Source organism: Zonotrichia albicollis, chromosome 1, assembly GCF_047830755.1.
Source record: "Zonotrichia albicollis isolate bZonAlb1 chromosome 1, bZonAlb1.hap1, whole genome shotgun sequence".
NCBI classification, from domain to species: Eukaryota; Metazoa; Chordata; class Aves; order Passeriformes; family Passerellidae; genus Zonotrichia; species Zonotrichia albicollis.
Genome location: NC_133819.1, coordinates 25,372,027 through 25,384,636, shown reverse-complemented (window position 1 = coordinate 25,384,636; position 12,610 = coordinate 25,372,027). Strand labels below are relative to the sequence as shown.

General features: G+C 44.3%; 1 long non-coding RNA gene across 1 annotated transcript; it reads right to left on the bottom strand.

The window, feature by feature from the left end:
• Window positions 1-507: 507 nt before the first annotated feature.
• LOC141725263 (uncharacterized) lies at window positions 508-3,436 on the bottom strand. Its single transcript, XR_012577133.1, has 3 exons — window positions 3,249-3,436; window positions 966-1,016; window positions 508-601 (listed from the first exon to the last, which is right to left on the bottom strand). It is a non-coding gene; the product is annotated as an uncharacterized LOC141725263 (long non-coding RNA).
• Between the last annotated feature and the right edge of the window lie 9,174 nt (window positions 3,437-12,610).

Genomic DNA, 12,610 nt, shown 5'->3' with positions numbered 1-12,610 from the left:
CTGTGCTGGCAGGAGCTGTGACCCTGCAGGGACCCACCCTGGCTCTGTTCCTGAGGGACTGCATCCAGTGGGGGGGACCCTTTGCTGGAGCACGTCATGAAGAACTGAAATGCTTGGGAAAGAATCATGTTCAAGAAGGTCATGGAGGACTGTCTCTGATGGAAGGGTTCCCATGCTGGAGCAAGGGAGAAGTGTGAGGAGAAAGGAGTGGTAGAGACAGTGTGTGATGAACTGCCCTCAACCTCCCTTCATCTCCTCTGTGCCACTGGGAGGGAAAAGGTAAAGAATTCAGGAGTAAAGTGAAGACTGGGAAGAAGGGACAGGTGAAGGAAGGTGTGTTAAGATTTGATTTTATTTCTCATTATCCTACCCTGATTTTATTGGTGATAAATTAAACTTATTTCCCTAAATCAAGCCTATGACCAGAAGTGCTGAGTGATTTCTCCCTGCCCTTATCTCGACTCACCAGCCTTTTGTTATTTTTTCTCTCCTCCAGATAAAGTGGCTTTGGTGGGCAGGGGGTGTCCAGGGAGGTTCAACTCCACCACATGACTTACCTCAAAGTCAGCTGGGGTTCAGAGTAAGGAAGGATGGATTTCACCTATGGGAAGAATATATGAAAGGACTTCAGGTCTTGCTCCCTTTAAGTACAGAGTACATATTTAGAAGTACCGAATATTTCAGTGTTTGTGTAAAATCCTCTTCGCTTCTTTATTTCATAGCCACAGTCTGTCTATTTTCCATTTGCTAAAAAAAAAAAAGAAAAAAAAAGAAAAAAAAAGAAAAAAAGAAACTTTGCGTTTAAGAAGAAATCCCTGCTATCCGGCACCATGCAATTAGCATATATGAATAGGAAATGAGTTCCTGCTGCTCTGGACCATTGTTAATCCATATTGATGGGCTAGAAAACATGACATCAACTGTAAAAATCCAAGAACATTCCTTAAAATATTCAAATGCTGTACCTGGTCCTGTGTTCACTCTGCATCTCAAATTCTCATTGACTTTGTGGGTGCCTGGAATGCAGGAGGAATGCAGGATTAGGTACACAGGCTACGTGTGGCATGACTACCTGACAGCAAAAACAGCTTTTAATTCTGTCTGAAACTCCCTGAGACATATATTCAGGTCAAAGGAACTGGACAAAAAATATACACAAGTTTTGTACAGCTGCTATTTGTTCTGGGCCAGATGCCACCACGAGCTCGTTGGGGCTGTGTTTAACTGCTGCTGAAGTAGTACATGCACAGTGCACTGTGCAGTGCCAGAGAACCATGGAGCTGAACACCTTTTGAAATCCCTTACTAGACCCACACCTGCTTGTTCATTAGTCTCTCTTATTTTTTACAACTTTTGTGCAAACTGGCAGCACATAAAATTTGTCTTTAATGATGGGAGAAAAATATCATCATGGTGATGGTTGAGACACTGAGCAATTTTGTATTTTCAGGGAAGTTCTCAAGAATTAGTGCTGCCGCAGTGCACTGAGAGTTGCTGAGAATAAAAGACTAAGGAATCCTCTCAAGTGGTGTATATTAGAGCAGTCCTAAGGTTGATCTTAAACGCAGTCAAACCCTATGGCACTAGAGATAGAAGTAAAGATGTCACAATCACATTAAGTTTCACCATTCTTCCTCTTTTTTCATCCTCTCTGTGCAGAGAGAAGTGTCTCCTTCCAAGCCAACAAACTGTATCTGTATATCTTTGCCTCCATTAAAAAATGCACATACAAATACCCTAATCCACAAAGAGATGCACCTCTGAGTTCAGATCTGTTTGTAAGAGAATATCTGAGTATTCCTAGAGTTTCCAAAGAGCTGTATCCACCTATCTAATGTCAGCCCACCCATGGTGTGGGCTGGCTCAAAGGCTTTCTCTCAAAGCCCATTTACTTAAATTGTTGTTCATAAATCTTTGGCCTTATCGAATTTAATGACATCTTCTGAACCATCATTATTGAGAAGGGAAGTGTGTGAGTCATTTCTCTCCCAACAAATAAAGGTTCAAAAGTTTCAAGCACCAGCTAGACCTTTACTTTTCAGACCAATCTTTCTACCCCCAAAAGTCAAAGCCATTAGTCCATTTTAGAATTTGCAGGCTGTGAAATGTCATTCTAAAAAAGAACAATCTTTTCTGAGATATTGGAGTACAAAAGCTGCCTTATTAAGGTATCACAGTACCACTGATAATAGCTTTGGCAAAGACCTTACAGGTCACTTAGTCCAAACCCCAGCAAGGAGCAGTTGTGCTAACCTTTTGTATAAGACTTGTTTTGAACACCTCAAAACCGATGCAAGCCTCCAGGACTGAAGGCTTGGTTCCAGCACCAATTCTCTTCTCCTGCAATCCCCTAAAACTCAGTCTTTCTTTCTTTGGAGTTAGGCCTCCAGTCTCTTTCTTTTTCTTTAACTTCAGCAGCAGAAAATGTTTCTTTTCAAAATGCTTATCAATTTTCACATTTGATGAGTAGGTCTAGTTTGGAATCAGTGAGTCAGTGGGTTCCTCAATTTTTATGGGGCTGTTTTCACTCTTTTATCATTCTGCGGAGCTTAAAGTTTTTAAGCTGACACTTTCCTGCATCTAAGTGATTTCTTTGAGGGTACAGAACTTAAGCTGAAGGATCCAACAGTTTCAAAAATCAAAAATAAGAAGAAAAATTATGTTAAGATATTTGGGTGGTGTTTTGTGGCAGAAGGATCTTAAAATACAGGAGGGACAGTTTTCTATGGAAAAATGTACTTTTTTAATGGAAAATAATAATAGTATTGTCTACTGTAAAAGCTGAAAAGAGTAGGTTGGGACAGGCAAATCAGCATGGACCATTTAAAAACTATCAGTCTTTGGGCACTATCTCCTGACTAGGAAGTGCTGCAGAAGAAATACTGGCTCTGGGGAAAAAACTAGGCTTGGTAGTTCTCACTTTCTTGGGATGCCAAACCAAGTCTCAACTCTGATGCAGAATGGTAGAAAGAAAATGCCAAAGCATTTTAAGAGGAACAAGAAAATCTTTAACTAGGAATCTTCATTTTTAATGGACTTTTCTTGTGCAGTATGGTGAATAAAGCAAATACTCACTGGATTATAGTTTTAGAACAATTACTTTGTTTGCTGAAATCACCAGATCGCCAATCAATTAATTAATACTGAATTTCATCTAACAGTTCAGAAGAATCAATTTTGTAATGATATTTTAGTATTTCTTCTTAGGCATCAGCCACTAAGTGGAGAAACATTCAGTTTAATCCTACCTGAAGGATAGAACAGAGAGGTCAGTGGGTCTGTGAGCAGCAGGATTCAGAGCCCCTCATGCAGAGGATGCCATGCCCCTAGAGGGGGTCACCTCCCTGTCCTCGTGTGCCAGGCCCCGTGCCCTGCTTGCCCCATCCCTGCAGGCAGGTGGGCAGGCAGAGGCAGGCTGGGGCTTCTGTTTCCATCTGCCTGCTTCCTCGTTGCTATGGCAACCCACCAGAAACTCCATCAAGGGCTGCATCATCAGCTGTGACAGAGCCAGGGGCAGGAGGTGTGTGTGTGCCACAGGAGGTGTGTGTGTCACAGGAGGTGTGTGTGTGCCACAGGAGGTGTGTGTGTGCCACAGGAAGTGTGTGTGTCACACAGGAGGTGTGTGTGTCCCACAGGAGGTGTGTGTGTGCCACAGGAGGTGTGTGTGCCACAGGAGGTGTGTGTGTCACAGGAAGTGTGTGTGTGCTACAGGAGGTGTGTGTGTGCCACAAGAGGTGTGTGTGCCACAGGAGGTGTGTGTGTGTCACACAGGAGGTGTGTGTGTCACAGAAGGTGTGTGTATCACACAGGAGGTGTGTGTCACAGGAGGTGTGTGTATGCCACAAGAGGTGTGTGTGCCACAGGAGGTGTGTGTGTGTCACACAGGAGGTGTGTGTGTGTCACAGAAGGTGTGTGTGTCACAGGAGGTGTGTGTGTCACAGGAAGTGTGTGTGTGCCACAGGAGGTGTGTGTGTCCCACAGGAAGTGTGTGTGTGCTACAGGAGGTGTGTGTCACACAGGAGGTGTGTGTGTGCCACAGGAGGTGTGTGTGTGTCACAGGAGGTGTGTGTCACACAGGAGGTGTGTGTGTGTCACAGGAGGTGTGTGTGTCCCACAGGAAGTGTGTGTGTGCTACAGGAAGTGTGTGTGTGTCACAGGAAGTGTGTGTGTGCCACAGGAGGTGTGTGTGTCCCACAGGAAGTGTGTGTGTGCTACAGGAGGTGTGTGTCACACAGGAGGTGTGTGTGTGCCACAGGAGGTGTGTGTGTGTCACAGGAGGTGTGTGTCACACAGGAGGTGTGTGTGTGTCACAGGAGGTGTGTGTGTCCCACAGGAAGTGTGTGTGTGCTACAGGAAGTGTGTGTGTGTCACAGGAGGTGTGTGTGTGCCACAGGAAGTGTGTGTGTGAGGTGTGTGCCACAGGAGGTGTGTGTCACAGGAGGTGTATGTCACAGGAGGTGTGTGCCACAGGAGGTGTGTGTGTGTGTCACAGGAGGTGTGTGTGTGCCACAGGAGGTGTGTGTATCACAGGAGGTGTGTGTGTGTCACAGGAGGTGTGTGTGTGTCACAGGAGCCCACAGGCTGGGGCTGTGTGAGCTGGCCATGGTGTCCTGCTGCCCCGTGGTGGGGCAGTGACACACATCCCTGCCCAAAGCCAGCCTGGTGGCACGACACAGATGCAGGAGCTGGCTCCTTGTGCTCCTGACTGCAGACCATAAAATGTCTTCATGAGGCTGTGCTTCCTACCCTCCCTATCCAATCCTCCCTCCCTATCCCATCTTGGGATGAAGCCTTTGTAAAATGAGTATTTCCTTTTATTCCTTTCTCCCTCCCTGGGCTAGCCTATTCTTTCTTCCTCAGTGTTACCATCAGTGTCTTTCCTGTTTTCAAAACACATCTTAAATTGAATTGTTTTTAAACTCTTACCAAGTTTCTGTCTAAATGAGGTATCGTTTTTAGATATTGTATTCCCTGCTTTGTGCACTTGGCTGTGTTTTGGAAGTGAAAGCACAGCCTACCTCTGTTTCTCAGTAAAATAAAAGATCAAAGCATCACAGAAGCTGTGTCACATAGTGTATTTTCTTGCAGTATATGTTATTAATTTTGTTTTTGTTAGCAAAGCTGTGCCATTTCAGCTCTGGAGAGGAAGGGATAGCTTCTCCCTCCATGCAAGTAGGTGGCAAGGCTGCCATTGGTATATTAGACAATGGGGGAGTTTATCCCACCCAACCTTTGGGAAAAGCTGGAGAAATGAAAGCCTCTGTAGTCATTGCCTGATATCAACTCCTAATTTTAGCCACTCAGCAGTGTTTCTGAAGGTAGATGATTGCTTTGAAAGGCCACTGTGATGTTTCCTCAGCCTTTCAAAAGCAATGTATTATTTTTAACTTGGGGCATTTTACCATTGTCTTGAACACTAACCTGCCTGGATTTCTCCCTTATTATGACTCCTACACTGGAAACATTTTCTTCTCTCATTATTTGAAAAGCACAAGTTTCCAAAGCTATATAAATAATTCATGAGAAAGCATGCCTGCCATGTGTGGGAATAAATTGTATGCGGGAGGAAGAGTTCAAGGGGTACAAAAATTGGAACAAACAAGTGCAGAAGATGCTAAAATCAGGCTGGATTAGTGGCTAATCTCTACCAGGCCAATAAAATGCAACAGAGAGAAAAACCCAGAGAAAATGGGCTTGAAGTGACGACCTAACCTGGCAGCAATTTGGGGCCAGGACAGCATTGTTCCATGTGTGTACAACATCTGAGTACATGCTCTGTGTAGAGGAGGAGTGTAAATTGTTGTCTATATGTGAACCATAATATGCCTAACCACACTCATACTCACTACTAATGAAAAACAGCACGTTGTACCTTTACCTCCCTCACAGTGAAGGCGATCATGCAAGAGGGTGGTGAGAGATGTTCTCATTTCAAAAATTAAAAATAAAACAAATCTAAAAAAAAAGCTACTTCCAAAAAAATGCTACCTTTATTTGAGTGCATTTTAACTGACTCAACATGCAGGAAACTTTACAGAGATGTTAGACTTCAGAATAAATGTTTTCTTTTTCTGTCCATCAATGCCACTAGCAAAAAAAAAAGCTGAGATATGGACATCCATCCACTTCTAAAGCTGAGGAGGGGGCTGAGTGCTTTGTTTTGAGGTTGGACTGAAGTGTGGGTAATGCAGTTCTTTCCTGATTAATTTCTTAATACATTCACTTCAAGAAAAAAATGTCAAAAGCCGTAATTTACAAAGTATTTGTTGTATGCTGGGGTTCTTGGCTCAGGGATGCCAATCACTTTTGCCTTTACCATGAACATTTTTGGCACAAGAACAGTAGGATATCTCCCTGCAGTGATGGGGACATCCAGCACAATGAGCTGGGAACTGCACTTGCTAGGTGAGTGACCACTTGAGAGAAGGGGGTGTGTGACACTCCAATCCCTCCCTAGCATTCATTGTCGGACTCAGGACAGTGAGAAAACTCTGCAGTGTCCTTGGGCAGCAGAGGTTCCTGTCCGAGTCCCTTGACCTGGTGAGATGAGGTACATTTTAGGTCCTACAGTATGTGACCAGGAATCTGCAGAATGGATTATGCATATTTCCCAGGGACTTTTTAATGTGAAATACTGGAACAAGGTCGATAGCTGCCAGGCACTGCCAGGCTATCAACAGGACAGCCTCAACAGGAGGCTCAAGGTGTGTCTGGGAGAGGCACAGGTACTCCTGTCTCCCCTTCCTCTACCTGCCAGCTTCACCCTGTGTTGAGGAACACTTCTTGAGTCCTTCAGATAGACTGGGTCCTAGTGGAAGTCCCTCACTTGAAGAAGAAGCCCTTGACACCTCTGAATGGGACAGAGAGCCAGCTCCAACTCTTTGGGACAGTCCTTGGTATGGGGCTAGTCCCACAAATGTGCTCATGGCCAGTCACTGACAACATCAGCTGAATCAGGCCCTCACAGGACTCAGGTGAAGAGAAAAATGAATTCTGCCTGGAGCAGCAGTGGAGTGCCAAGGGGTGCAAGCAGAGAAGGAAATGTGAGATTCATGGGTTAACTTCAGCCTGCCAGAGAGAGGAGTTTTGGTTAATATCTGCCAGGGCTCCCAGCTGTAGCCAGTGGAGATAACTGGGATAAAGCACGCCAGACAGACACCCATTTTCCTTCCACTGACAATTGCCATTGCTTACACAACTTTCTTCAATGTGCGTGACTTCTGGTTACTTCTAGATGGCTAAAATTAAAGCAACTGTATCCTCATCTGAAAGCAAAAGTAAGAAGGGAGGTACTGAGGTATCCCTCACCTATTCTAGGAGTTAAGTGACCACTAGAAATAGACTTTTTGGGCTCGCAGCATTTGCTTTAAGCAAATAAGACTATCCTGGCTAACTCTTGTTTCAAGCAAGGCTGTTGTATTCACTTCCTGATGCCAGGCCAGACTACGTAAGGCAAAGTGAACACTGAATATTTGGCCCACTGAGCTTTAAAAGAACTAGAGGTCTTAAAGAGCTAGTGGACTTAAGTGCAGAGGCATGTGGACTGCATTGCTAAGATGGGCTTAGCATATTCCTGTTATCAGTATGTACATCACCTTTGACATTGCTTGACAAAAACCTCTTCTAAAACAGGCACGTTCCTTCTCCACAGCTCACAGAGATACAGAAACTGAAATCATATTTTATGAATGGAAAATGAAATTAGCCAGAAATTACAGTGATAAATGTAGCTTTAGAAAATCTTAATTCACTTCAGTCGAGTGATTAACTTCTGCCACTCCACAGTGCTCAGTTGCTGCAAAGTCATTTGGTGACATTAAACAATTAAACTTTAGACCTGGGAATAATTTTGCAAATCTTTATAGAACCATAAAGTTCATTATTGTTTTACATGCTTGCAATGAAATACAGTGCACAACTCCAGCTGTTTGCTCTAGCATAAAGCCAGCCTCTGGATAGAAAATGATAAGCTCTGGGCAAACTACCAACTCTCCATCAGTCCAGCTCTCCCAAATGGTTATTCTCTGCAGGGCAGAGACTTGATTTGTTTCTCATAGCGAAAAGTTCCTGCAAAATAGTTTCTACTATAATAGTCTGGCCAGAATGATAACTGTGGGCAGCAGTGGTCAGAAACAATCCTGGTGGGAATGGGCTCTTGCTGGGACCAGCTGTGCTGCTGGCAAGCACTGGTTTCCCAGGTGGTGGTCTAGAGGCTTCAATTCACCTCACCTGGCATTCAAAGCACTGGAAATAGAGGTGTTTTAACTTCTCTTTGCAGTATTCAGCCTGGTGCCTTTCTTTGTGCCATTATTCCACCACAACAGGAACATTTTCATTGTAAATAGCCCTATTTCTGAGGAAGAAAACTGGGGCCCTTTAGGAAGAAAATTGTTGTTTTACTAAAAACACATGTGAAATGTCATGATTTCTCATTTTTTCACCACCAAATTACCATTTTGTGTGACACACAACAAAACCAGAACATATGTATGGGTGTGAAAATGGGTAATAACACAGCAGAAAAAATGTAGTGAATGTTCTCAGCGATTTTTCACGACCCTGCTCTTTTTAACAGAGTAGCTCTAGTGCACATTAAACTAGTAAGCAATATGTATTTGATTTCCATAATGTCCTTGTTGACAGCAAAGGCAGCTAATTAGTGTAATTGATATTTGTATTTACTTGGCTGTTCTCTTCTGTAATTTTGGAGAACGGCTGCTCGTGCTTGTTATCCAAGTGCTGGGTGTAGGGACCAACAATGACAGTGGCATTAGGTATTTTAGGGCTGGGCATGGACCCCAGGAGGATTCAGTGAGTCTGCAAAGCCTTGGTTTGTCACTGTCACTATCATGACAAGTTGGGGCTTCATGGACTCAGGCTCCAAATCTCCCATTGTCCACTCCAGCCACCATCCCCACATGGTCCTACTTCATTCCTGTAGTCACTGTCTAGGGTCTACAACTTGGAAACTAATTTTGAAGCCTGGAAATGCTCATTTCCAAGCAGATGCTTATTTCCAAACAGAAGCTTAATTTTTTTTTTTTCAGGTTCTGGTTACCAAATGTTATTTATAATAAGCTGCAAGATACAGAGGTGATACCAGCAAGGCAACAAATCACTGCCATGACAGTACTACTTACTGTAGCAAGAAACAGCTTTTCTCTGTGACCGCATTTCTAATTGGGCTGTGCGAAATAGCATTAGAGCAGTGGTGTATGAGAAGAATCATATTTGTATGGGGCTCATGGCTTGCTGTGGCTCATCCAGATACCACTTTACAACTTCAGTCATCAAATCAGCAGAACCACAACAGGCTCTGGTACAAGCCAAAGGGGAAAGTGCCATTGTAAAACTGAATACAGCTGCTTCCATAATAGGACTAATTGCATATTGCATCGCAGAGCTAAATTAGTAGTGAAAACAGTTATAAAACCAACAGACAGTGAAACATGACTCACCAAGCAATTGCTGCCAGTTCGACGAATTCTCATTGGCCCCAGTTCAACAGCCCACACCTGCATTTTCTGAATAGTAAATATATAATAAGGCACAATTACTAGAAAAATACGCAGCACTCCAAATGTGACAACACGCTACTTGTTTATTGGGATAGTGAATAGTATATAATAAGTCTGACCCAAAGTACTTCTGAGCCACCTGGGGTCACAGCACAGAGAGGGACAGACAGCACAGTCCTGAACTGTGTAATGCAGGAGAGGTTATCTGTAACCTGGCTGATGGCTGCTTCCCACTGACATGTGAAGTGATACAAACCTCCCCGTGCTACTAAATCAAAGCAGAGTAAATAAGAAGAAAACATAAACAATAATCACTGTTTAAAAACCCCAGATATTTATAGCCAGGCTTAAAAATTCAAGCTGCAATCACTTGGGATGTCTCAGCTGACTTTACTCACAGTAACAGCTCCCTCAATAAAAAACAGATGTAGAAAGTGAACTTCATCTGTTTCTTCTGCTTATGGTCCCTTTCTCCCCTCTCTTTCCAGGGGGTTTTGGGACTGTGCTGCCCACAGCCCTGTGCGAGAGGTGGAAATCAGGCCCAGGGAGTGGGGTGTGTGGGGTGTGTGAAGGTGTGTGGGGTGTATGTGGGTGTGTGAAGGTGTGTGAGGTATGTGAGGGTGTGTGAGGTCTGTGGGGTCTGTGGGGTGTGTGAGGTCTGTGGGGTCAGTGGGGTGTATGAGGTGTGTGGGGTGTGCGAAGGTGTGTGGGATATGTGAGATGTGAGGTGTGTGGGGTGTTTGGGGTGTGTGGGGTTTGTGTGGGGTGTATGGGGTGTGTGAGGTGTGGGGGTGTGTGGGGTGTATGAGGTGTGTGGGGTGTGTGGGGTTTGTGAGGTGTGTGGGGTTTGTGTGGGGTTTGTGTGGGGTGTGTGGGGGTGTGGGGGGTTTGTGTGGGGTGTATGAGGTGTGTGGGGCATGTTCTCTCCACTGCAGACCCTGGGGCTGGTGCTAGCTGCCAAGGCCAAACCCCTGCTCAGGCTCCGAGGATGGCAGCACCTGGGCACTGCTCCAGGCTCAGCAGTGACTCCCAGTTTGAGCAGTGATTTTGAAGGACATTGAAATGTTGGGGTCCTGCTTTCTGTCTCTCATGAAATTCCTTCCTCACTGATTTCTGCAGACTGTAGGTGGAAAATCTTTGGTTTTCCTCCATCTTTATCAGACAAAAGACATTGTAATGCTCCAACTGCTTCTTTCAAAGTCTGTTTTTACACCTGTCTCTGGACATAATGGGGGAACAGTTTTAGAACAGGCACATTAACATTTCTTGCCTCACCTCCAGGGCACCAGCTATTACTGAAAAAGAAATTCAGACATCTGAATTAATTTTTCATTTCCACTGGTACTTCTACATGTAGTTCACAGAAATAATTTCTGTCCTACAGCTCAGCTTTCAGCGGTGCTGGAATCTCTGTCCTGAGTCACCTCAGACTCAAGAGTAGCATGACTGTGATCAGGTAATTTGATGTCTCAAGTCACTTGATGAGCAGCTAGCAGGACTAGCCTCACATGGGGAGGAAAAATTTAATTTGGGTGCCTTGAAGAAACATCTCTCCCTGCTTTCAGCAGTCTGATGCAGTATCACTGCCTTGAACTAACCTGTATTGTTCTGTTTTTCACTCCCATGAGCACTGGAAACTTTTCCATGAGCAGACAAAAATCTTCACTATTTCAAGGTTATCCCCTTTAGAGTTTTTCCTGTGCCTGCAGCATAGTGTGTGCTCCAGCTGAAACATTTGACTGTTAGCAGGAGCAGCAAGAGGAACCCCACATGGCTGGGCTCTGGGTCTCCAAACAAGGCAGTCACTGTGCATCTCCTTCCTTCATCTCTTAGCACATTCCTTATGGAGAACAACAAAAGGTGTGGGTGGGGTGCCCCTTAAGCTGGACGTGGTTGGCACTGCTTCACAGGCTTGAGGACCATCTGGAATCAGGGAGTTTCACTGCTTGACAGAGCACAGGACATTTTGCAGTACACCACATTTCTGCCATGACTTAAAAAATAATAATCTGTTTCAGTTGTGTACAAATCAAAAGCAGGTATAAAGTCAAAGGCTTTGAGTCTTCCATAAGACAATACTGACCTGAATAAAGATACATCATTATATATCAGGGCTTCCCAAGCTTTTCTTCCCCTTCTATCCAGAAATTTTGTCTTGGCAGAATTTTAGAATTTCTAAATTCCGAAATTGTCCATGTTTATCTGGGATTTCCAGGCATCTGGGAATGTTATCAACTGGCAGCCACACTGAATCACATTTACTGTGCATGTGCTGAACTGTATGCAGCCTGGAAATGCCATACAGGGATAAGATAGATTATTCCTACATGGAATGAAGCAGCAGATTAGAACAATGGGAGATCTATTACTGACAAAACAGAGCCGGGACTTCACTCTACATTTTGATATTACGTTTTAGGAAATAGGATTTTGCCCATGACATTTTAATTTGAAGGAATGCTGCCTAGAGTAACTTTTTGCTTCTAGAAATCCAGATTCAAAATTATGTTGTATGACTAGAGATCTTGGTCTGGTCCCACTTCCCTAAACTGGCTTTTAATTTCCATATACACATACACAATTTTCAGGGACAAAGTCCTACTCTGGAGAGCTCTGATTAGAGCAAGAAGAGGTTTTACAGTTCAAGACTGAAAGGCATCAGGAAAACAGTAGAAAGAGCTGCCTGCCTTAAGTTTTATGCTGTCAAGTAGCAGAAGCCTCACACACAGGAACAAAAATTATCTTAGATCTGAGTTAAAACTGTATTATCAGGAAGGAAAAAAGAAGAAGGGAAGGGAAGGGAAGGGAAGGGAAGGGAAGGGAAGGGAAGGGAAGGGAAGGGAAGGGAAGGGAAGGGAAGGGAAGGGAAGGGAAGGGAAGGGAAGGGAAGGGAAGGGAAGGGAAGGGGACGGGGAAGGGAAGGGGACGGGGAAGGGAGAGTGCTTCAAGTTCTCCCTTGGTTTGAGACACTGAGAAATAGCTAAAGCATAAGTGTAGGTCAGCCAGGAGCCTAAATCCAACCAAGATGTTAAGCCATTAATGTACTGCAGGGGAGAAGTTAGTATGCAGAGCAGGCATATCTATCTTATTGT